The 24990-nt window shown below is 38.2% G+C and overlaps 1 protein-coding gene across 2 annotated transcripts in view; it reads left to right on the top strand.

Annotated features, from left to right (window-relative positions):
• The first annotated feature begins 11997 nt into the window (after positions 1-11997).
• The window catches only part of IL15 (interleukin 15), an 83376-nt gene continuing 70383 nt past the window's right edge, over positions 11998-24990 (top strand). For both annotated transcript variants that reach the window (XM_087437583.1, XM_014784500.2), the window contains exon 1: positions 11998-12298. The gene's annotated coding sequence lies outside the window, so the exon portion shown is untranslated. The remainder of the gene's footprint in view (positions 12299-24990) is intronic.

The following is a 24990-nucleotide window of genomic DNA, read 5'->3' as shown; positions in this document are numbered from 1 at the left end:
ACAAGCAAGTGTGTTCAAGCGCAAAGGAATTATTTGAAAGGAAGAAGAACGTGAATTGAATATGGAAAGTCTCCTTGAAGGAGAAATCTCCTGAGCTGGGCTTTGAAAGAGGTTTAATGTGTCAAATATTAACCAGAAAAGGAGCTACAGAGGCACATTTGACCAGACAGAAGTAGGAGGCAGCAAAACGATGTGTTTTTAGGATAAACAAAATTATACAAGATTATAAAGGGATGAAACTCAGTAGATCAGCTAATGGGAGGCTTTTTAAATGATGGCCTAAGGAGTTAGCATCCGATTTTAAAGGCAATTACCTTAAGGTTCAGCTGTGATTGTCATCCAGTATGTAAAGTTGGTGCTTGATCTTTTCTTTTCCTTTGCCAGTCAAAATTGCATTTTATCATCTATTTCTCTCTATCTTAACTCAAAAAGCTACCAAATAAAATCTATGTTTTACTGCTTATTTTGAGACTTTTTTGTTGAAACTTGAGGTGCACACATGACTTTTTTTCTCCACATATTAAAGACTATTGAGTTCAGACTACACAAAAAATCAGATGGCTCAGTTATAAAGCTGAAGGCTCCACAGGTTCCCAGAAAAAAAAGTTCGTTTCACAATTACTTTGAAGTCATATCACAAGACCATTTTTATTGGCTGGGTTTTTTCCCCCTATGGTTGTTTATTGGTTCAGTCTCCAAAAAAGTATGTGTAAATCTGTACGTGTTTTATTGAAACATAGATGGAATTAAGGAAATGGTTCTTTATGTTATTTCTCTAGCTATATGTCCTTTGGCACATTACTTAATCTCTTTGAACCCCAGTTTTGCTGTATGTAAATTGGAGATAATAATCTCTACCTTGTTGAGTTTAGTTTTAGAATTAAAGATGGTGCCTATTAAGCCACAAGGGTATGCCTGCCACAGGGTAGGCAGTGAGTAACAGAGTAATTGTTAATCATATATGGGCCAATCCTCAATGAGCTTGCAATATGTTCAGGAAGATGAGGCTTTGATAATAGAGATGGGTTCAAATATTGAATTCACTAATTAATTTCTGTGTGATCCTGGACCAGTTTATCTCTGATCTTCCATTTTCAAATGAATAAAGTACCCACTTAGGTCAGATAGATTTAAAACCAGCCCCACATTACAGCGTTTCACAATTTTATATTTTTCAGATTACGTCATGCTGATATTACAAAACAGTATTTTATCTCGGCGGATCTACAACTGTGGGATAAGTTTGTATAACTAACGGTACTTGCTTAAATAGATTCCAGGATTCCTTTTCGCTCAGTTTTTGGGTGCACAAGAATTAGTACACATCTGGCATGAAAATTCCCACTAAGCAATCATAGAATAAAAGCTAGCAAATTAAAACGATATTGTGATATTACCTCAAAGTAATTGTGATAGAAAATTCTAGCAAAGCTTTTTGTATAGGGTTTTTTGCAAACCACTGTCTGCAGTTATATTAACCTCCAAAGTCAACCACAAAACACTGTAAACTTCTTAACGGTAGCAATTATGTCTTATATTTTCCCTTTGGAAAGGAGGGACTATATCTTACACTACTTCTGTATAATCTGTGGCATGTAGTAGATTTTGAGTGCAGAGTTAACAATCAATAAATGTTAGTGAAAGGATAATTTGATAACATCACTTTTAGGTCCATCAAAGCCTATTTTGAATCCACAAATCTTAGATTTCTCAAACTAAGTTTAGGTATAAATGCAAACAAATGTAGATTTTAAAGGGAAGATATGTATTTTGGGGATGAGACAAGCAAATGAAGAAGCAAGGCTTCCAACACAATTTAAATACCCATAATTAGTTATTTGTGCATGGACGGAAGTACCTTCAAACACCACTTAGAACTATTTCCAATACTACTTCTATTTTCACTATTTTGAACATAAAAATTAACTTTGCAAGCATAAGATTTTCCTTTGCCTGCTCTATAACCTCATTTCTTATTCATGTTTCAAGTAGAACAAAAATGCGAACTCTTCCATTGAAAGACATTGTTTCAAGGAAATGGGCGTTTAATGTTTGTATGACTTTCTGACTTTATGCAATCAACAGTAAATTTTGAGAGAAGGTCAAATACCATATGATTTCCTTCATTAAGTAGTAGATAATAACAACAATAAACAAACCCATAGGGACAGAGATTGGATTGGTGGTTACCAGAGGGGAAGCGGGGAGGGAGGAGGGTGAAAGGGATAATTCGGCACATGTGTGCGGTGATGGGTTGTAATTAGTATTTTGGTGGTGAACATGATGTAATCTATACAGAAATAGAAGTACAATGATGTACACCTGAAATTTTTACAATGTCATAAACCAATGTTACTGCAATAAACAAAAAATTAAAAAAAAAAAGAGGAAAAAAAAAACCAGTAAATTTTGAAATGCTTTCTTGGAATGTAGCATATTATCTGTGTGCTATATTGGACAAGAAGCCAAATGGGTATTACACGACACCTACCTAAAATTTGCTTTGCTGTTTCAACTGCATGAGAGTGGTTACTTGTGTGGTTTGTTTAATTAATACAGTGTTTATTGATAACTCTGTCTTATACTGGACCAATGCTGATTTTTGATGGGTCCTTACTGGGGATATTTTGGAATGTAATCATTGTTGTCTCTTTTAATTAAGATCTACAGCTGAGGAATTTTAGTGATATCCTTGTCACTTCTTAAGGCATCTGTTCTGAGGTCTGTCATTATTTGGATACATCGTTAGATCTAAATCACCTAGTTTTGCTATACCCTCGTTTCTCTCAAAATAAAATAGAAATATAGAGTGAGTTTCTTTCTAGGACTTTGTAGGACTAAAAGCCTTTTCCTGGCAATGTTTTTTAGGTTCCTTTAACCAAATTGAGTGTGATGTAAGTTTAAATTTGAGAATCTCCAGCCAAATTTTATATGAGAATTTCTTAATTTTAATGAAAAATAAATCAAGTTTTAAATGACTATTAGTAAATAGTTAAGTTGTACAGCTATTACAAAATATTGTTTTTCAATAATGTTTATTGCATAGACAAATTTTTATGACTCCCAAATATTAAAAACATCATACTAAAATGTAAGTGAATCAAACATGGAGCATATTCTGAGGCAAAAATAATTATTTGAATATTATGGCTCTTCTCCACAATTAACATTGATAACGGAGTTTATTCCGGAAGAAAGTAATGTGTCTTCAATAGCACTTTGCAAGTGTGTTTTCTGGAATACACGTTCTGTAAAAGATTAATTGGTGTTCTACTGCAAAATTGTTCTTAGACCAATAAATTTGAGAAAGAAGTCAAACAATATTAAACAGGATTTTTTATTGCAGGATTCGTGAAAAATTTTGATATGCTGATAGTTATTTTGGACCTTAAAGAAAGAAAAACAGTTTATATTTTGATGAAATCCGATTACATCACTTTTTTTCTTTCGTAGTTAGTACTTTCTGTGTTCTGTCCAAGAAATCTTTACCTACCTCAAGATTGCAAAGATTTTCTCCTACACTTTCTTCTAGAAGGTTTACATTTTTAGCTTTTACATTTAGCTCTATGAACCATTTTGTGTTAATTTTTATGAATGACGTGAATTTGGGAATTGAAAATAATTTCTTTCAACTAAAAAAACTCAGTTGTTCCTATATCATTTATTGGAAAGATTATCCTTTCATTCTCTTACTTTTGCACAATTGTTAAATCCAACTGATCATATATCTGTGGATTTTTTCTGGACTCTTTATTCTGTTCCATTGACTGATCTGTCTATCTTTATGCCATTATCACATTACTTTGGCCTTTATAGCTTTATGGTAAGTCTTGATATCTGGTAGTATAGATCCTCTAACATTATTCTTTTTCAAAAGTGCTTTGCCTTTTCTAGCTCCGATGTATTTGCATAGCAGTTTTAGAGTCAGCTCACCAAGCTGTACAAGAAAGCCTGATGGGATTACATTGAATCTATGGATACGTTTGGGGGAAATGACATCTTTACAACGGTGAATCTTCCAATTCATGAGCATGGTATCTCTCCATACATTTAGATGAAGCACTGATAGACTTTTTCTATAAAGGGCAAGGTAGTAAATATTTTAAGCTTTGCTAAATTATATGGTCTCTGTTGCAACTTTTCAACTGCAAAAGCAGCCTTAGCCGCATGTAAACAAATGGGTGCGGCTGTATTCTAAAAACAAAAACCTGCCAAAGATGCAGGCTTCAGTTTGGCAGCCCCTGATTTAGATCAGCTTCAGTTTCTCTCAGCAATATTTTGTAGTTTTCAGAGTACATGTTATTAAATTTATGTTTAAGTTTTTGTGTTGGATACTTTTGTAAATCATATTTTTTAAACATTTTCATTTTCCAATATTCATTGCTGTATACAAAAATATAATTTATGTTAATATATTTATCTTGTATCCTGTGACCCTGCTAAATTCAATAATTCTAGGAATTTTTTTGATAAGTTCCTCAGGAACCTATTGTCTGCAAATAGTACAGTTTGCCTGTTTCTTTCCAATCTTTATGACTTTTTTTCTTTTTCTCATCTTGTTGCACTGCCTAGGACCTCCAGTACTAGTTGAATAGAGCAGATATCTTTGCTTGTAGCTGATTTTAGGGATGAAGCATTCATCTTTCATTATAAAGTAAGATATTAGCTGCAGACTTTTTTGTAGATGTCCTTTATCAGGTTGAGGGAGTTTCCTTCTACTTCCAGTTTGCTGAGAGGTTTTATCATGGCTGAATGTTGAATTTTGTCAAACGCTTTTTCTCCTTTATTCAATTAATATGGAGAAATATATTGACTGGCTTTCAAATGTTAAATCAGCTGTGCATTACATGAATAATACTGTTTGTTCCTAATGTATTATCCTTTTTATACAGTGGATTAGATTTGCTAATATTTTGTTAAGAAATTTTGTGTTATGTTCAACAAAAGATACTCCTGTGTAGATTTCTTTTCATGTAATGTCTTTGTCTGGTTTTGGCAAGATAATTCTGGCTTCATAAAATAAGTTGAGAGGTGTTTCTTCCTCTTATATTTTCTTAAGGAGTTTGTGTAAGATTGGCATTATTTTTCCTTAATTGTTTAATAGAATTTGCCAATGAAGCCGTCTGGGCCTAGAGTTTTCTTTGTGGGAAGAATTTTAAATATGAATTAAATTTCTATAATAGATATAATTTAAACCTTCTATTTTTTGTGTGTGCGTCAACCTTTGTAACTTGTGGCTTTCAAGGAATTTGTCTCTTCCTTTTGAGTTGTTAAATGATTTGCCATAAAGTTGTTTTTAATATTCTCTACTTTTCTTTTATGTCTATAGCATATGTAGTGATGTCTCCTCTTTCAATGTTGATATTGGTAATTGTGTATTTTCTCTCTTTTTTCTTGATCAATTTAGCTAGAGATTCACCAATTTTATTGACCTTTTCAAATAAATAACTTGTTTTCATTGATTTTCTCTTCCATTTCAGCTCTTATGTTTATTGTTTCCTTCCTTCTTTTAACTTTGTATTTTCCTCTTTTTTTCTAGTTTGTTGAGAAGCTTATTCTATTGTTTTTAACCTTTTTTTATTTGTAATGTAAAATTGATAACTATAAATTTTTCTTTAATAAATATGTTAGCTGCATGCTTCAAATATTCATATATTTTGTTTTCATTATCTTTCAGTTCAAAGTATCTTATAATTTCCTTTGTGTTTTCTTCTTTAAGCCATGGTTTATTTAGAAGCTTGTTGTTTAATTTGGGAAATTGTCAGAATATACTTTGGGAAGCTGTTAAATACTGTTCTTGTTTACATTTAGGACATAGGCATACTTGGGATATAAAGCATGAGTAGAAGATAGCCTCAGGACTGGGTCAATGAATATATATATTACACTTTCATATTGTATTATATATATATATCTGTGGATAAATATATATAAAATAAACTCTCATATTATAAATCTTCAACATTAAAAGACTATTCAGAATAGTATTGCTAGTACATTAAATCATCTCTTGGTTGTATTTAAACTCCTTCTCCCCCTCTACTAAGTACCAAAACATTTAAGATTATATATATATATCCCATAGGAATATAGCAGATTTGGCTTCATTTCAGGGAGTCATTGAGATCCAAGATGGAATGGTGTAAGTGTGAAGGATATAGCTTCAGAATCAGAGCAGTCATGATTCTACAGGTCAGGAGGGCCTTTGGTTGAGGACATCACCCTTGATGCATGACAAACACGTAACAGAACCTCAAAGCATACTAGTCTCAAACAAATAAAACACATTATCACAAAGAATTACTATAACATGTATTATTAAAGAATATTCAATTCTTCTACAGAGGACAAGAAAAAAACAAGATGGATAAAGCTCCTATGAAGTGTTAACCATAGATAGTAAATAAGCTAGTAGCTTTTGAGATATGGGCAGAAGTCATAGGATGTGTGTTAAACAGCTACAATGCGTAAGTGAGTAGTTTATATGGCATAGGAAAAATTTATAAGATGTGTTAAATATAGATGTTAGGTTAGTAACCTGAAACCATGTTAAAAATGGATGGTATAAATGAAATATATGCAAGAACAAACAAGGATATTACTTATAGATAGAAAGGGATAGAAAGTCATAGTTATGATCACAACCTTCTCAGCAGACATTTTTATACATCATTTTTAAGTTGGCCATTCATTGGTGACATCCAATACGGTCCCATTCTAGCCTCACGTGTTCTGTGTCCATAAGATACAGATAGAATACACAGCTGTTCAGGAGGGTAATTAAAAATATATAGCTTTGCTCCTGTGCCTCTCTGATAGAGCAAGCATGTGTCTTGGCCCTAGGTAACTTCCATCTGTGCACCCCTATCCTTATTCAGACCTCAGCTTTGGTCTTCATCATCACACCATCATCAGAGAAGGATGATATGGTAGAGACAGAGAGAGAGAGAAAGGAGAGACAGAGACAGAGAGAGAAAGGGAAAGAGGTTAAACATTGTATAATCCAGTGAGGTTCTTCACCCACTTGTACCCTACCCTACGTGTGCTAACCTGTACCCTGTCTCTTTTCTTTTGCTTCTCACTGTGAGTTTTAGATTGATTTAACAAACCACGTTGTTTGATTTGGTCTGTGAGCCTTTTTTTCTGATATTTCCCAGATAGTAATTGGAGGCTGCCATATCACCAAGATAATAACAAAACCAGTGATATTTCAACCAATGGTTATGAGCCTTCTATTGATATAGTTGATATGTCAAAGTGCTTCTGAAAATTGATTTTTTTTTTTTTTTTTTTTTTTGGTGAGGAAGATTCACTCTGAACTAACATCTGTTGCCAATCTTCCTCTTTTTGCTTGAGGAAGATTTGCTCTGAGCTAACATCTGAGCCACTCTTCCTCTATTTTGTATGTGGGTCATTGCCACAAAATGGCTTGATGGGTGATGCAGGTCCACGCCTGGGATCTGAAACCATGAACCTGGGCTCCTGAGGTGGAGCACGCCAGACTTAACCACTATGCCATGGGGCCAGCCCCTGAAAATTGATTTTGATAAATGTTTTGAAGAAAATTTAGTTAAAAACTCAATAAAAAGTGACTGTAGGATTAAATATACATATAAACCACAGAATTGTTATGTAAATTATCAAATTATTTCATGATACTTACAAAGAGCTATTATATACATATACACGTATATGTGTGTAATACGTGTGTATATGTGTACATGCATATATGTATTTACATACATATACACATACACACATATCTGTAACTTGTCAGATTTTGATTCTAGCAAGAATTTAAAACTATAAAATGACAAGTGAAATTATTTTTGGCCAAAATAAATTCAACAAAGAGTTATTTGCCAACCACAGGGTCGAAATCAAAATCAATATCAGTTTAACTATGTTGAGATAGACATTTTATTGGTATTGACTTCAATTCACATCTTTTTGCTAAAGTTATTCCATGTTGTAAAAATGCATCAATTTAAACTATAGAGCTAACTCTAGAAATGTGTATTTTCCATATGTCAGCAAGTATATGTGATGAAAAATAAAATCCTTTTTTACAGTCAGTCATTGAAATAAATGCCAACACAATTCATACTGTGTACATTTATGATACATTCTCATTATAAATCTAAGTAAGGTAATTAATGTTTTTTTTGAACTGGATTTTGATTGGTAAGGTTGGCCTTAAAAGACTATTCAGGGCCAGCCCCGTGGCTTAGCGGTTAAGTGTGTGCGCTCCGCTACTGGTGGCCTGGATTCGGATCCCGGGCGCGCACCGACGCACCGCTTCTCCGGCCATGCTGAGGCCGCATCCCACATACAACAACTAGAAGGATGTGCAACTATGACATACAGCTATCTACTGGGGCTTTGGGGGAAAAAAAGGAGGAAGATTGGCAATAGATGTTAGCTCAGAGCCGGTCTTCCTCAGCAAAAAGAGGAGGATTAGCACGGATGTTAGCTCAGGGCTGATCTTCCTCACACACACACACAAAAAAAGACTATTCAAAATAGTATCGTTAGCACATTAAGCTACCTCTTGGTTCTATTGAAATCCCTTCTCCCCTACTCCTAAGTACCAAATCATTTAAGATTCCATATACTTTTAAATATATTAAGAATTAAGTATGTTATTATTTAATTGTTTTTAATTCATCTCCTGCTTGAAACTAGGTGTCTTTCCTCCTCCTTTGCCATGGGGACACTCTGACACTGCAATTCAAACAAAATCACCCATGTCTAATAGGAACCAGCCAGAATCTGTCAACTACTAGTTATGCTATGTCTAACCTGCAGCAGCGTTCTGCCAGCCTTTTGTCAGTCACTTTATTCAAATAACCTATGCTTGTAGCAGGGCTGCAACACCCATGGCGGTTTCATTATAGAAACACAATAAGATCAGGAAGCAGAAAGTCAAGGGAACTGATGAGTTTCCTCCCTGGTGATGGCTAAAATTACTCTGCAGCAAACAAAATTGGACTGAGTCAATGGTTTCTTTCCTCAGGAACACTTTCATCACAAACTCTTTGTTTTAGAAGCAGTAGAAAATAGTTGTCAATTTAGATGTGGCAGAGGGCAGGGGTGTGTACTCAAGCCAGACCACCTGAGTTCAAGTCCTTGCTGGGCCACTCAGTTGCACATGACCTTAGGCAAGTCGTGTAATTTCTCTGGGCCTTGGTATCTCCAAATGTAAAATGGAGATAATAATAGTCATATCTCATTGTATTGCCGTAAGAATTTAATGAGTTAATATTTGTGCTTAGCAAGCATCTGGGGACACTCTGTAGGAACTATAGATATGTTAGCAAGTATTGCTATACCTCTGAAAAGACAGCAACTTAAGAAGTTCTTGAAAATTTAAGTAATCTTGAAGAAAATATTCCTCTATTGTCAGGACCACCAAAACAACAAGAGGTAGGGAGCAACCTTTAGGTAAGGCTGCATTTCAGGGATGCCTTAACCAAAATGGAAACTTAAGGGGTCATCCTGGGCCATGTTTTTCAAAGACCAGATCAACTTGTTCTTAGCCTGTGGTTTGTTCCTAGGAGGACCACAAATAAGGTCACAGTCATGGATTTTGAACACTGAGTTAGATAAGCTAACTTTTAACTTCTTCCACATAGTCTCAAAAGCTATAGGAATTTATTTAGTGTTTTATTTTAAAGACATCTGCCCAGTTGGGAAATATTGTCTTTGGAATGAAAATCCAGATGTTAAACATTTATTAACCTATGATTTTATTGTTAATTCTTGAAATTCAAAGAAAGATTATTATGGTCACTTCTGTGAGGTTTAGTTAATTTTTACTTCTTTCCATATTAGAATTTTATTAGTTATCTTAAGGCAGTTTCAAATTATTTCATCAATCTTAGTCTTTGCTTTTAATTTATGCAGTGGAATTTACTTGATCATTGGTATGAGTAATTTTCAATATCTTGCCAAACAGCCCGTGGCAACTGAAAATACAAGTTGCATATATTAGACTTTTCTGTTTGAGCACAAGGCAACAAAAACAAATTATGCCAAAAACCCAACTTCATTGAATTGCAGGCACTTATATAACTAATTCAAAAATACCTTTTTTTTTCTGTAATTGAGAAAACAAATTTGACCTACATATTTGGGAAGTACGGAGGAGAGCAAAGCCTATCTTATGGCTACAATCATTTTCAATTTCACTTTATTGTTATTTATGTTATTTTATCTCCCCGATCTGCCTAAATGCTTTACGTATCATTCAGCCCATCTTGTTGCAGAACTTACACATATTAGAAGCTCGGTCAATATTTGTAGACCAATTTTATTATTCTTATGTACTCAGATTGTATTTTAAAGCTCAACCCTATGAAGAAAATTCCCTTGTTTCATAGAGTATTGTGAAAACCTCTCCAGTAGCTCAGAACACTGGCGGTGGCCACATGTTAGTGTGCTGTCAGACGCTGATGCCTTTCAGCCCTGGGGACAGCTGGAGCCCACAGGCTAGTGAGCCCCAGCTAAGAGCAGCCTCCTGTAGTGCTCCTGGGCAGCTCCAGTACACCAGGATCTGGGATGTGATGATGTGTCTTCTGGCAGCAGTGATATCCGGCTCTGCTAGTTGGTGCAGAGTGTGGCAAACACAATGCCTTACGGACTGGACACCTACTTCCATCAAGAGCTGCAGGGCACACAGCATTGATAAGGAGGCTGAAGAAGGTATGGAAGGAGTTCACCTTGCAGGAGTCCAAGAAGCTCTGAGGCAGTCCAAGTTGAGTCTGGGGACACAGATCCACTTCTCCATTCTTAATCTCTATATTCACATATATACACACTTGAGTCCTTTCGTGCTTTCTATTTCTTTGCAACAGAATCCAATGCAGCTGCTGGCCTGCTCTCACAAGGCATGCTCATTCTGCAAATCAGTGCTTCAGCATATTGCTATGAATATGTCTGACTGGATTTGAAATCATTGACATTACCACAGGAAAATTCAACATCACGTTATTTTGGACAGAAAAAACATGATTGCATCGTTTCTTTAAATATAACTTCCAACTATGGTAAAATTTTGAATGGTTGTAAAAAAAGGTTTTTACCCTTTTATATCTCACACATTTTATTGATAGTGATATCTAGATCTCCACTTTTTCATAAAAATATGAAAATTTTATGTGGAACTTAATGCACATTTAATATTTAAATCACTTCTAATATTTTTCTATTTTATTTTAAACATATACGTTGTGTAAAGAAAACGTAGTTAAATGTTTCACTAAGTTCCAGGGAGCTTTATCATTTTTTTGTGACATGACTCGGAAAAATTCGGGGAAGCACCTTTCATTAGGGATTTTTAGTGATTCACATGTGTGCTAGTGTCTCCAAAGAGCTTCTAAAACGGAGCACGAGGCCTCTTCTGCTGACTCTGTGTGGCATGTAGATTACTCAGCCTCAAAGGACTCAGTCCCTTCTTTCAACTGTAAAATACTACAATAACAACGTTTCACATGGTCCATGAAATAGGACCACGTGTAATCTTTACACTCGACTATGCAATAGATTGGAAAAGAGACGGGCTTATTCCTTCAAGTTCACCCCCTGTGCCAACTGCCTGGGACAAATTTTGTGAACTTCACCCAGGTGTCTTCCTCCAACGTTTTTTCTAGTAAGACTTCAGAGCCTTCCTTCTAGCCTACGAGGCGAGCCAAGGGGCTGGTCTGAGGTAGCCGCCCATCCCGATCCGACACATTTTTCCCTCTCCCCTGAGCGAGTTAGACGCGCACCGCGCCCACGGCCCCAGGCTTCGCTGGGGAAGCCGCCGTGTCAAGCTGGGCGCCGTGATCGCGTCGGGTGGACTGCGGGCCATCTCCCTGCGCCTTCTCTGCAGGTGCTCCGCGAGGTGCAGGCCTAGCCCGGGGGCCAATGTCCCTGCGAGGCGGGGCCGGCGCTCCCTGACCTCCTCCCGCTAGCCCTCCAGGTTCTGCGCCCTGGGCTTGGCCGTGGCGGAAGCCCGCCGGGTGCCGCAGCCGAGAGGCGGGGAGCCGGGACACCTGGGGTAGTCATCTGCAGCCGCTGCCAGTGCGCGCCTCCCCCATGCTCCGCTGGGGGTGTTGATCTTCGCCTCTGTTGCGCTTTCTCTTTCACTTTTCTTTTCCCTGGGGGTTGGGACTCCCTGGGTTCGGGGCGCCCAGGGGAACCCCAGCCGACTCGCTCGCTGCCGTAGAAGCCCGACGCCCGGGAAGGGAGCGGGTGGCTGCCCTCGCCCGGCAGCGCTGCCTGCCACCCCCGACTCTGCAGCCCGGACTCCATGGAGGTACAGAGCTCGGCTTCTCGGCTTTGGGAGGGAAGGTGGTGGTGGTTGAAAGGGCGATGGAATTTTCCCCAAAAGCCTTCGCCTCGGGCGCTTCCCACCTCCGGCCAGACCCACTCGTCTCCCCCGACCCCTTGCCGTCTGGCCGCCCTGTCCACTTATGGGGAACACTTGACCGCGACTTCAGTTTTCGGTTGCGCTAGGTGCAGAGGTTTTTTCCCTTCTGACCCTTATTCCTCTGGTGGGCTCTCCTCGCCATCCTCCGCTTCCAGAGGAGCGCAGATTGCTCGTCCACTTGCCGGTCTCGCGCAGCTCCCCGGGCGCTCCGCTCTTTCGGTGTCGCTGGTTGCGGGCGAGCGGGAGGCAGCGCCGGGCGCGGCGCTCCAGTGACTCCGCGCTGGCAGGCGGAGAAGGAGGGACCTACGCCTGGCTGCCCCCGCCAAACTGCCCGTTTCGGAACAGACGCGGTCTGGCAGCACAGAGCTCTGAGTTCTGCACCTAATCGAGCTCAGAAAGTTCAAGAAAGGTACCGCAGCTCTCCGCTTCTTCTCTGCCCCCGCCAAACTCCCTGCCTGCCAGCGCAAACGTGTATGTGAGCCTGCGCATCTGTCTCTACCTTTGTTTGCAAAATCAAATTACTCTCCTCTTATTTGATCAGGACACCTTGATGAGGAATTTGCAGGAATAGTCTCTGTTTGGCAATCAGGCCTCTATTATTAGTTCCAACCCTGGACAAGCCACTTATCTCTTAGAAAAGCAGTGTTAGAAACTTGGAAGAAATGCAGGAGCTTGTAGTGCAATAAAATCCTTATTTAAGGTGGCTTTAAATGAAAATCCAGTTCATTTTTTAAAGCGTTTTTGAGACTGCATGTTGCCAGGATATTCAGTTCATTTGAATTTAACTGTCATTCCATGTATTTAAAATTTTGTTACCTTCAACTTGTGTATAAAGCAAGGTTATTCTTAAATGGTGCTTATAACAGATTCCTAAATAGGGTGAGTCAGGAGTTTCGAAACTGGAAGTAAAGTGGTTGTCATTAGCTATTTTCCATTACGTTTTTTAAAGCTACTTTCTAATGTTATAACACTGGCAGTGGCATCTACTTGTAACTGATAGGCATCCTCATCTGGTCAGTGTCTAAAGAGGCTTTATTGACTTGATTGAATAAACAGATCAACTCTGTATAGTTACAGCATCCTGCAAGGTGAACTATTCTACTGAAAGCATCATGGTACCATACAGATTAAAGTTTAAACTCCTGTCATTTTATTAAAAAGCAGTGTGGTGGGTACAGTAGACAGAGGGAGGAGGTACAGAGGAAAACACATAAAGACATATAAAGGAAAGGACTGAAAACAAAGCAATAGCCATTTTAAATTTAAAAAGTGATGAAAAATTTTACATTTTACTTAATAAAGTTAAGAAGTCTCAGAAAGTTCTGAAGGTTTATGATTGTGTTTTAATGTCACATCCTTATATTTCTCCCTCTGTTTTCTCCTCTCAAAGTTTAGTCATACTCAGAATGGCTTTTCCTGCAGTATCATCTGCTCTGTGACAGAGTGACAGAAAGGGGTTAGACTGGCCACGGGTCCAGAACCTCTGATAGGCAGAGTGTTCCCAATACTTTTGGATTCACTGCTCCCTGCTGATTTGGAGTGGGAACTCCAGAAACTGATTTGAAGCTATAGTTCTGGAGTTTGGAATTTTCCTGCAGATTACTGGTGGGTTTAAGAAAAACAATTTGATGCTTTTTGTTCTAATCCATGAGATTAATATATAAATGTCAGCAGCTATATCACAAGACAAAATGTTTGTCAATGAAATACATGTTTATAAACTTCTTTGGAGGATTGGGGAAAAACAGTGATTCAAAGTTTATTGAAATAGAATCTGATAATTGAAGGATTTTAAACCCTAGAATGTTCTGCATCTCAGGTTTGCTGGCTCTGAGTGGACTTCAGGAAGGCTGTGAAAGAAGTCCTGAAATGTCGTGTATAAGTGGATTTTTCTGAGGAAAATATCCATAACTCTGATCAGTTTTTTAAACGTGTCTTGGACCCAAAACAGTTTTTAAAACATTTTAAAACTTAGAAGGCTGTTCTTTTCTTCTTATCTCTCTTAGAGTTTACTGTTAAGTTTTGTTCATTATGTAACTATTCTTTTGAAGGTTAGTTAATGATAATACAGAGAGTACTGTCTTTAGGTCCACAACTTGACTTACGGGAAATACTATGAATCATAGCTAACACTTACTGTGTTCTTGTTATGTACTGGAGTTGGTCTAAGTATGTATGTATTTTTTAAAATGGTCATAATACACTTATGTGGTGGTATGGACTGTATTTTATAGCTAAGGAAATTGAAGCATAGAGTAATTAAATAACTTTCTCAAAGTTACAGAGCTAAATAGTGGTGGAGCTGGGATTTGAACCCAGACAGATTTAAGATCAGTGGTATTTAGGAAGGATGATATTATTTCCATAGAAATATTTCCCACAATTTGACAGTGACAATCAACCACTATTCATTTTGATGCAATGTTATAATGATAGAATGTTGGTTTTAAAGTAATGCTTATATGGTTCTTGTGTGATTGACATTATTATTTATATATTTAAAGATTAACTTTCTGATCAAGTAATATTCACATGAGTGTCTATATGTATTTAGTTCCTTGGAGAAATTTCTTTTCTGGTTCCCAAATGTAAAAATTTGTCTAATTTGCATCGGTTTTTACTGATAGAGCATGACAAATAGTAGGCAAATGTGGATTGGTCTGTATGTCTGTATCTATCCACCTACCTATCTATCCATCCATCGAAGTAGAAGGCTTGGATTCATGGAGAGATCAGAGCAGAAGACTTTCCCGTTATATCACCACTGGAGTGGTGTAGTCAATGATTTGGGAAGTCCCCTTCTCAGAAGACTTTATGGTATGAGTGTTGACAAGAAGCCAGCTTCTTTCTTTAGGTCAATATTAGTTCTTAAATTTACTTACCCAGTGACTACAGATTACTACGTGAGACTTTTGAGGTTGAACGTGTTTGCTGCTATGCTATTGAATGGATTGGATGGAAAAATTCCATAGGGGAGTTGAGAGAACATTTGTAGTTTTAGCTTGCACTCAATGTATTCACTACTATTTAATAGTGAATTTTACTAATTAACTATTATCAATTATATATATTTATTTCTATTTATTACTTTATGTCAAAGAATGTTATTCTTTTTTTTAAAGCTATTCGGTGCTGGAATCAGAAATAGGAAATAAGAGGCTCTTTGATCTCAGTTCAGTTCAACGATGTTATCTGTACACATTTTGTATCTGGAGTCAGGGTATGTGTATGTGTTTATTTTATAGTGTTTTCTCACATTCTGAGTGGAGTGATGTTTTGTGGGTCATTTTTAGAAGGGCAGAGAACTGTATATAGACCACATAAAAGTGGATAAAAAAATCTGGATGCCTATTAGCTGATATGTTCTAGCAATACATAGTTGTTTCTTCTCCAAATGCCAAGGTTCCTTCAAGGGCTGACAGGGTGCAGAGATGATCAGGAGAGTGACAGAAAGTATGTTGTCCAATAAAGGAATTGAAACTGAAAATGATCCTAGAAGAAGAAAATACAATGTTTGTAAGGTGGGTTGTGGGGAAGCTCTACTTATCACAGTGACACACGAAAGGAGCCCAATGACACATTCAATGATCCCTTGTATCATTTCATTCTCCTCACTGGGCATTTTGCTCACATGCCTTCTAATAGAAATTTGAGAAACAGAATACCCCTTGCACACTGTTAGCACTGACCTCTAGAATTTTCAAATAATTACTCTTTAGTTGAACATTTTACAGTTAGAAATTTTACAATATAGTTTTCCAACTTCTTTGCTCTTCTTACTCCTCAGCAACAAAAAGAAGTATATAAATTTAAATTTAATTTTAAAAATAATTTTATTGGTGAAAATTATTCTTTATGTTATTTTAACTATTAGTACATAATTAACCAGAATGACTCATTAACTTTCTTTTTTTTTGGTGAGGAAGATTGGCTCTGAGCTAACATCCATTGCCAATCCTCCTCTTTTTTGCAGAGGAAGATTAGCCCTGAGCTAACATCTGTGCCCACCTTCCTCTATTTTGTATGTGGGATGCTGCCACACATGGTTTGAGGAGCGGTGCATAGGTCCACGCCAGGGATTTGAACCTGCGAACCCCAGACTGCTGAAGCGGAGCCTGCAAACTTAACCACTATGGCACTGGGCCAGCCCCTGATTTACTTTTGATAAGTAATTATTAGGTATAAAACTAAGCTATATTGGAAATATACATCATAGACATAGATGTGGGTAGTGTTGATAATGCTTTCATTAAAGGAAGTCTCTCCAATATCAGATCTTCAAATTGCCTTTTTGTTAGGTGCCCGGAAGAGGCAAGGCACATGACAAGATTCTGGATGGGGGCATGATGTGCCTTTCTTTGGTAAAATGGGTGAAGGGTAATTATGAAAGGGGAAGTGGGAAAGGAGAACTTGCTAGAAATTTGCTTGCCTCGGGCATATTTCAGGCATATCACTTATAAAAAGGGGTTCCTAAGGAAATAGTGGATCTGGAAGTTGGGTTCCTTTAGCACTGTCTCTGCCCATACAGATCTTGGAAAGTCATGGGTTCCCCAGGGGTGCCTGTTCTTCACTTTGAAGATCTCTAATCCAGTTCACCCTTATCACTCACCGCCTACCCTTGGTTTCTGCATTACCATGGCACATTGTGCTTAAAACAGTGTGTGTGTTGGAGGGGGTAGGTGAAGGTGGGGTGGACACAGTAAAGAACAGTCTGGCTGCTGCAGAGGCTCCCCCCTGAGAGCAGTGGGGACGCAGCTTCCAGCCAGGCTTGGGAGCCTGGACAGCCTTTGGCAGCCTCGTCTCCTCTTCAGCCTCAGCTCCAGTCCTCTGTGTCTAGAGCTTCTCCTGCTTCTTGTCATCCTTCGTGTGTCCTGCTCAAAATGCCCACCCTCTATAACTTTGCTGCCCCCTTCTACTGCCCAGGCAGAATTATTTTCTCCCTTGTATGAATTTATTTGGTGTTGTCTACATTCCCCTATAATAGCTTTTATCTCTGTAACTTCATCTTATTATGTGTCTGTCTCTACAGTTACATTTTGAATAAAGACATGACCATGTGTCCCGTGTACCCAGCCGATGCTTGGTCACGTAGTTGACATAGATTGACTTCAGTAAGAATCACTCACATCATTCAACAGTTTGACAGCTAAGTGGAGGAATATAAAACAGGTGGGAAACATCAATAATACAGCAAAAACAATGTTGGGATATTATAATAAAAACAGTATTTTGGAGAAGTTAGTCGGGGGTAGGATTTATTAAAGCAAAAACAGATTAGACCTAAGGAAATGAGCTAGAAATCCGTTGCAGCCATTCAGTTGTGTAGTCTCTTTCCTATTATCTGCTCAAACACATAGTCCTGGTAATTCATTCTTTTTCTCCATCATCGTTTTTTTCTCTCTCTGATGGGTCTTTCCCATCACTATGCAACCACGCTATAATTTTTCCCATAAAAAAAATATCCTCTCTTGACCTCATGTTTCTCTCCAGCTACTGCCTATTTTTTCTGTCATCATTTTATAGGAAAACTTCCAAAGTCAACTGTATGTCACCTGTTTGTTTCTTCTCATTCTTTCTAGAATAAGCCAAGCTGTCATTCCCGCTACCTCACTAAAAATGTACTTGTCAGAGGTACCAAGAACCCCCATGTTAAATCCGGTGGTTAGCACTTGATTCTTTCCTATCTGCCCTCTCGGAAGGACCTGAGAGTTCTTCATTTGGCTTTCAGGCCATCCTCCTCTCCTTATTTTCGTTTTACCTCGCAACACCTATTTCAGTCTCTTTTGCTGGTTCCTTTTTTCCCTAACCTCTAAATACAGGAGTCTTGGGGCTCAGTCTTTAGGCCTTCTCTCTGTCTGCACTCACTCCCTTGGTGATCTCATCCAGTCTCATGGCCTTTAATGCCTTCATATACTGATGATTCATCAATTCCTATCTTCAGTCGTGACCTTTCTCGGAACTCCAGACTCATATATCCAACAGTCTATTCAACATCCTGGTTGAATGTACTCATTGGATTCCTGACTTGACATCCAAAACCGCCTCTCCTACTGTCTTCCCTGTCTTACTTGATGGCGAGTCCATTCTTTTAGTTGCATGGATAATCAGTCAATCTTGGACTTGTCCTTACCTACTCTTTTTCTCACGTCCCACGTTTAATCTGCTATTAAATCATTTAGCTGTGCTTTCAACATATATCCCACATCCGACCTTTTCACCACCTTGACTGCTGCCACTTGAGTCCAAGCCACTGCTGTTATGTCTCATGGTATTATTGCAAGAGTTGGTTTCCCTGCTGCTACACTTTCCCCTCACCCCCTGCCAGTCTGTTCTCAGCACAACACAGCAGCCAGAATGTTTCAGTTATCTCTTTTCAATTATCTGCCCTGCTTGCATTAAACAAACAAACAAACTCACAAAACGTAAAAGCACCCTAGAACCTAGTGGCTTAAAAAACAATAATTTGTTATTTGTCGTGATTCTGTAATCTGGGCTATGTTCAGCTGGTTGGCTCCTCTTAGGCTGCCGGGGATGAAACATCCAAGGTTTCTCCATTCATGTCTGGCCCCTCAGCTGGGCTGGCTGGAAAGTTATAGACTCCTTCTCTAGTTCTTTCTTTCTTTTCCATAAGCAGTAGCTCTTGTTAGCAGTTAACAGGCTGCTTCCCGCTCCTAGAGAGTTAGAGATCTAGCAATCTTTTGCGCTGTCTCTTTGTTTAACTGGTGGCGCTTTTTTTTTAGTATAATTTTCTTATAAGCCTTCGGTGCTTCCTATATATTTTATTGAGGTTCACTCCATTAGAAAAAGACATACCCACAGAACTCTTAAGACAGGCTCCTCTTTACTTTGGCTGCAAGTCAGAATACTGTAGAAGCTCTTAAGGTTTTTTGAAGTGCTTTTGTTTTGCTGACAGTTCTATGAGGCACTACCTTAAATCTTTGCAAGATCTTTGTGAGGGATCTTCCAACCACACACTTGATTTGATCTTTAACCTGAGAACACATTGTACTAATAGACTCTGGATTTAATCTTTGCCCTAAGACTACTTCTTTCTTTTTTTTTTTTTTTAATTTTTTTTTATAGTTGTATGTCATAGCTGCACATCCTTCTAGTTGCTGTATGTGGGATGCGGCCTCAGCATGGCTGGACAAGCGGTGCGTCGGTGCGCTCCGGGGATCCGAACCTGGGCCGCCAGCAGCGGAGCGTGCGCACTTAACTGCTAAGCCACGGGGCTGGCCCCAAGACTACTTCTTTCTTTGAGAATCTCTTGCTGCCTAGAGAGGCAAGAATGGTAATAAGTATTATTTTCCAACCTAGCAAGTCCTGGGTTGAACGATTTCCTCTAAATTCTGCTTGAACACTTTAGTTCATCTTTCTCTTCCTGTAATTAATCCTAGGCAGCTAAATGACCCAATTATCACATTCAGAAATCCTCTTAGCCGGGCCCACAAGTTCATTAGATGCATTTTCTTTCTTCCTTATTATTGCAGGCGACAGTGTTGCCAAACATCTTGCCACTACATAACGTGAGTTGCCCTCTCTCCAGCCTCCAATAGTAATTTCATCACTGCCTTTTTAGCCTTCACTAACAGTGTCCTTGCTATCTTCAAGTGTCTACCCACCAGCTGGTCTCATATCAATTTCAGTGTCAGTTATTAATTGCTATGTAATAAACTAGCCCAAAATTTAGTGGTGTTAAGTAAGAACCATTTTATTTGTTCAAGGATCTCTGGTTATAAATTTGGACAGAAAACAGTGGCAATGACTTGTCTCTACCTCACAGTGTCTGTGGTCTCAGCAGGTATGACTCCAGAGGTCGAGTACTGTCTGTGATGGCTCAAGACATTGGGTAATATATATGGGGCCTCAGTTCTGGCTGTTGGCTGGGTTCCTTTGTTCTCTTCCACTTGGTCTGTCCACATGGCTAGACTGAACTTTCTCACAGCATGATGGTCTCAGGATTGTCAGACTCCTTACATAGCATCCAGCTTCTATAAAAGAGGAAGTGGGAGCTGCAAATGCTCTTAAGGCCTGGGTGTGGGATTCCCAGATGGTCACGTTTGTCTCATTCTATTGGTAAAAGCAAGTCAGAAGGCCATCCTAGATACAAGGGGAGAGGACGTTAACTCTACCTTTTGATGGATAGTGTGTCATGCTTGTTTATGGAAGGAAGGTGTTGATTGATGGCTGCCATCTTTGGGGATTTCTGCCACACATTGTGACCCTGTTAAAACGTTAATTAAGTCATGCCACTCCTCTATTCAGAACCCTCTCCTTCCTTCTCATCTCACTTCAATAAATGCCAGATTCCGTTACAATGGTCAGTAAGGCTCTAAGAGATTTGTACCTCTGTTATCTCATCTGCTAGTTTTCCCTTAGCTCGCAGATTCAGTCATATTGACAACCTTTCTATTCATCAACCATGTTGCTATGTTCTTATCTAAGGGTCTTTGAACTTGCTGATTCCCCTGCCTAGAATACTCTTCCTTCAGGTGTGGCCCACTCCCTTAACCTCCTTCAGGGCTTGGCTCAAATATCCCCTTTGCAGTGAGGCTTTGTCCTTCTAATTGTGCTCCCAGCAGCACTCTCTGCTTAAACTCTTCTCCAGATACCTATAACTATCTGACATACTACCAGGTTTGTAGTACCCTATCCAGAACTGTTGGGGTCAGATGTGTTTGGAATTCAGATTTTTTTCAGATCTTGGAAAGGTGATTGTTATGGACTGAATTGTGCTCCCCCTCATCCATATGTTGAAGTCGAAACCCTCAATGTGACTATATTTGAAGATAGAGCCTTCAGGAGGTAATTAAGGTTAAATGAGGTTATAAGGGTGGTGCCCTAATCTGATAAGGCTGATGACCTCATGAAAAGAAGAAGAGACACTGAGAGTGGACATGTACAGAGAAAAAGACATGTGTAGACATAGTGAAAACATGGCTGTCTGCAAGCCAAGAAGAAAGAACTTACCAGAAACCAACCCTTCCAGAACCTTGGACTTCCAGCCTCCAGAACTGTGAGAAAATAAATTTCTGTTGTTTAAGCCACCCAGTCCGTGGTGTTCTGTTATGGCAGCCCTAGCAGTGCAGACTAATATAGTAATATAATGCCTTTACTATGTAACCTAATATAATGCCTTTACTATATACCGTGTAACAACCAAGCTGATTTAGGTAGCTCCCCCCAAATGAAATAAATATAGATTATAAAGTCTTATGTCAGTTAAGTTCATGTTTTGTTAACCAATAAATTAAGCAAAAACTTGCAGTTTTTAGAGACTTTGATTTAATATTTTCAAATAAGGGACCATGGACTTATATATGTTTTATTTAATTATTTGTTTGCTAATTCCTGCCTCTCCCCATTGGAACATGAGCTACAGGAGAGCATATATTTTGTTATTTTGTCCATTGCTACATCCCCATAGTCTGTCAGTGCCTGGCATACGGCAATCTCTCAATAAATATTTGCTGAATAGATGCTAAAGAGTAGGGTATGTTAAAAGCAATGTGGAATAAAAAAAGCTATTTCAAGGAAGATCTAATTTATTTATACAGTTTATTTATTCATTGAATTGATTTATTTCCTTCAGCAACTAATAATTTTGAGTGCCTAGTATGAGCCAGGATCTCTTCTCAGCGCTTACTCGCCTTTCTTCAGTGGGAAGGGCAAAGTACAGGGAGGTGTCCCAGGTGACTTGAAGATGTTAATCTTGGGAGGCAGAAAAGTAAACACTGCAGGAACAGTTATGAGTTACAGCTAAAATGTGGGGTGAGGTGGGGAAATGGATGAACTTGATTTTGGAAATATCAAGACTAAGATGAACGTGGAACATAAAACTGGAAGTGTCCTGTAAGTCATTAGAAGTACTAGACTGAAGATTGGGTGAGCTATTTTTACAAGAGATTTTGGTTTGTGAGCTAATAATAAAGAATTATTGACTGAAGCCAACTGTGAGACTATTTCTCCAGGAGGCAAATGTATGTATAGAATCTTTGGGGTCATGTAAGATCAGAGGGACTGTTACTGTTACTCTACTCTGAAAGAGGAAGTATTCAGGAATGTCAGTTTCCAGGTCTTCAAAAGAGAATGTGAGGCTTTTCACACCTTCTAGCCCTTGCTTGCCTATCATGCTTGCTTTGCTGCTCTCATGATGGATTTTATATCCCCCATATGCCAATTCTTGCATACTCATCTTTTATTTTTTTACTTAAAGTATAATTGACATATTATATTAGTTTCAAGTATACAAAAATAATGATTCGATATTTGTATATATGGCAAAATGATCACCACAATAAACTTAGTCACCATCCATAGTTACAAAATATTTTTTTCTTGTGCTGAGAACTTTTAAGATTTACTCTCAGCAAATTTCAAATATGCCATACAGTGTTTTTTATTTATTATTTTTTTATTGAAGTAATGTTGATTTATGACATTGTATAAATTTCATGTGTACATCATTATATTTTGATTTCTGCATAGACTACATCATGTTCACCACCAAAATACTAATTACACCCCATCACCACACACATGTACCGAACTATCCCTTTCACCCTCCATCCTCCCCCATGCCCCTCTGGTAACTACCAATCTAATCTCTGTATCTGTATGTGAGTTTGTTGTTGCAATACAGTATTGTTAACTGTAGTTACCATGCTGTACATTACATCCCCGGGACTTACTTATTTTATAGCTGGAAATTTGTACCTTTGACTCTCTTCACCCATTTTGCCTACCTCCCAACCCCTGCCTCTGGTGACCACCAATCTGTTCCCTGTATCTATGAGCTCTTTTTTTTTTTTAATGTACCTATCTTTAAAGAGTCCCTTCCTTTATGAAGTTCTCCTGGCAAAACCCCAACTTTACCTCCTCTCTAGGCCCTGGAAATATTGACCACATCCCTCCTTTGACCTCTTTCTACTTCTCTAATAGTATCTGCAGTATTTTACTGTATTGATTTGTGTTCCTATTGCCTCTCTCCTCGTGTAAATGATAAAGGTGGTACAAAGGATGACAAGCATTGCGATGGCGGAGTTGGAGGGGCTGGTGTTTGGGAAACACTGTGTCCTTGTGTGCTAGCACCTGGCCTGGCACAGAGTAGACCTTTACTAATGTTATTTTTGTTGTCAGTCATCTATTACAGATTGCTGAGGAGTCAAGTAATGTAATATTCTGAGAAAAAAATTTGACTAGATTGGACTAGAAATCCATCACCAGTGATCTTGTGGCTGTTGGAAAATGATTCCCAATGTATTCCTTATTGTCAGGATCAGGAAGGAAAATAGAATTTCCTGAGAGCCTAATTTGGGCCAGGGTGCAGACAGAAACCTTACATTCATTTTTAGGACGAAATTTATGAGCTTTTTAGATTAGTGTGAGCTTTTTAGAACTTAAAAAAAATAGAGCTGTTTGATATTTTGTGCCAGTTTTCTTGAGAAGATAATTTTATAAATTGTAAAGTAAATGCTTCAATAAATGAAAGGAAATAGAAACAAGGCACACCCTGTTCTCTAAATTCCTTCAAACAGAGATTCTTTCATTTTCTTTATTCTATTTGCCAAATATTTTGAAAAAAAAATTTCAATAGTAAAAAAAAAGAGAGAAATTTTGTAAAAATAGTGTTGTTAATATTTAATTAATTTAGTACCTCTTGAGAATTCAAGAGAACAAATTTACAGTCATAACATCTTTATTATGTCACTTTAAAATTTGCAGTAATCCCAAATGTCAGATAAAAAAATCTACATTTTATATCTTTAGATTGTACCGTTGGAAAGTGAGATCCTCATTCTCATTATTTTGTGAAGGACCTCTAAAACTTCCGACATGTGGTTTTATGACGGCTTATTAGATTTGATTTTGAGGTATTTCTCTTCTAAGCCTTGATCTTTCTTAATTCAAAGTGCATTACTCTCAGCCTCTGCGGTTTATAAAGCATTGGCTTCCAGGCTATGGTCTTGAATCCAAGGAGGCTATCAACAGACCAGAAGCCCTCCTAAACAACAGCAGATATTTATCCAGCATTCTCTGGGCATGGCTCTCTGCCAAGTGCTGTAAGGGGTAAAAAGATGAACCAAACATGATTCCCTCTAGGAACTTATTATCTAGTGGAGCAGTTACTATTTGTATGTGAAGAGCTGAGTTATCCAGTATACTGAACTACCGTCCATTCTCTAATCGTGCCATACTTTCCTTCTTTGCTAAACAAGCACGCTATTTCATCCAATATCTCTTCCTTGCCCTTTTCTCCTGACTCCCTTACCTGGTCCAGAGGGTTCAGTTTGATATTGTTTTTTCTAGGAATATTTCCCTAAACCTCTAAGAGATTGGGTTAGGTATCTCTCATTCTTAACCTCATTAATAAATATTTTATTGTTAACATTTATTGCCAGTTAAACACTTTAACTTGTGTGACCCTCCCAAACTCCATGAAGTGCTCTCTTTATCACTTTTCAGATGATTAAACTGAAGCACCAAGAGTTTAGGTGACTTACCCAGAGTCCACAGTTAGGTGGAAATGGAGTTTGAACCCAGGTCTTTCTCCAAACCCTGCACTGTTCACCTTGTGA

This window comes from Ceratotherium simum, chromosome 12 (genome assembly GCF_057802395.1).
Source record: "Ceratotherium simum simum isolate JZ-2026a chromosome 12, ASM5780239v1, whole genome shotgun sequence".
NCBI lineage: Eukaryota > Metazoa > Chordata > Mammalia > Perissodactyla > Rhinocerotidae > Ceratotherium > Ceratotherium simum.
This window is presented reverse-complemented; position numbering and strand designations above follow the sequence as displayed.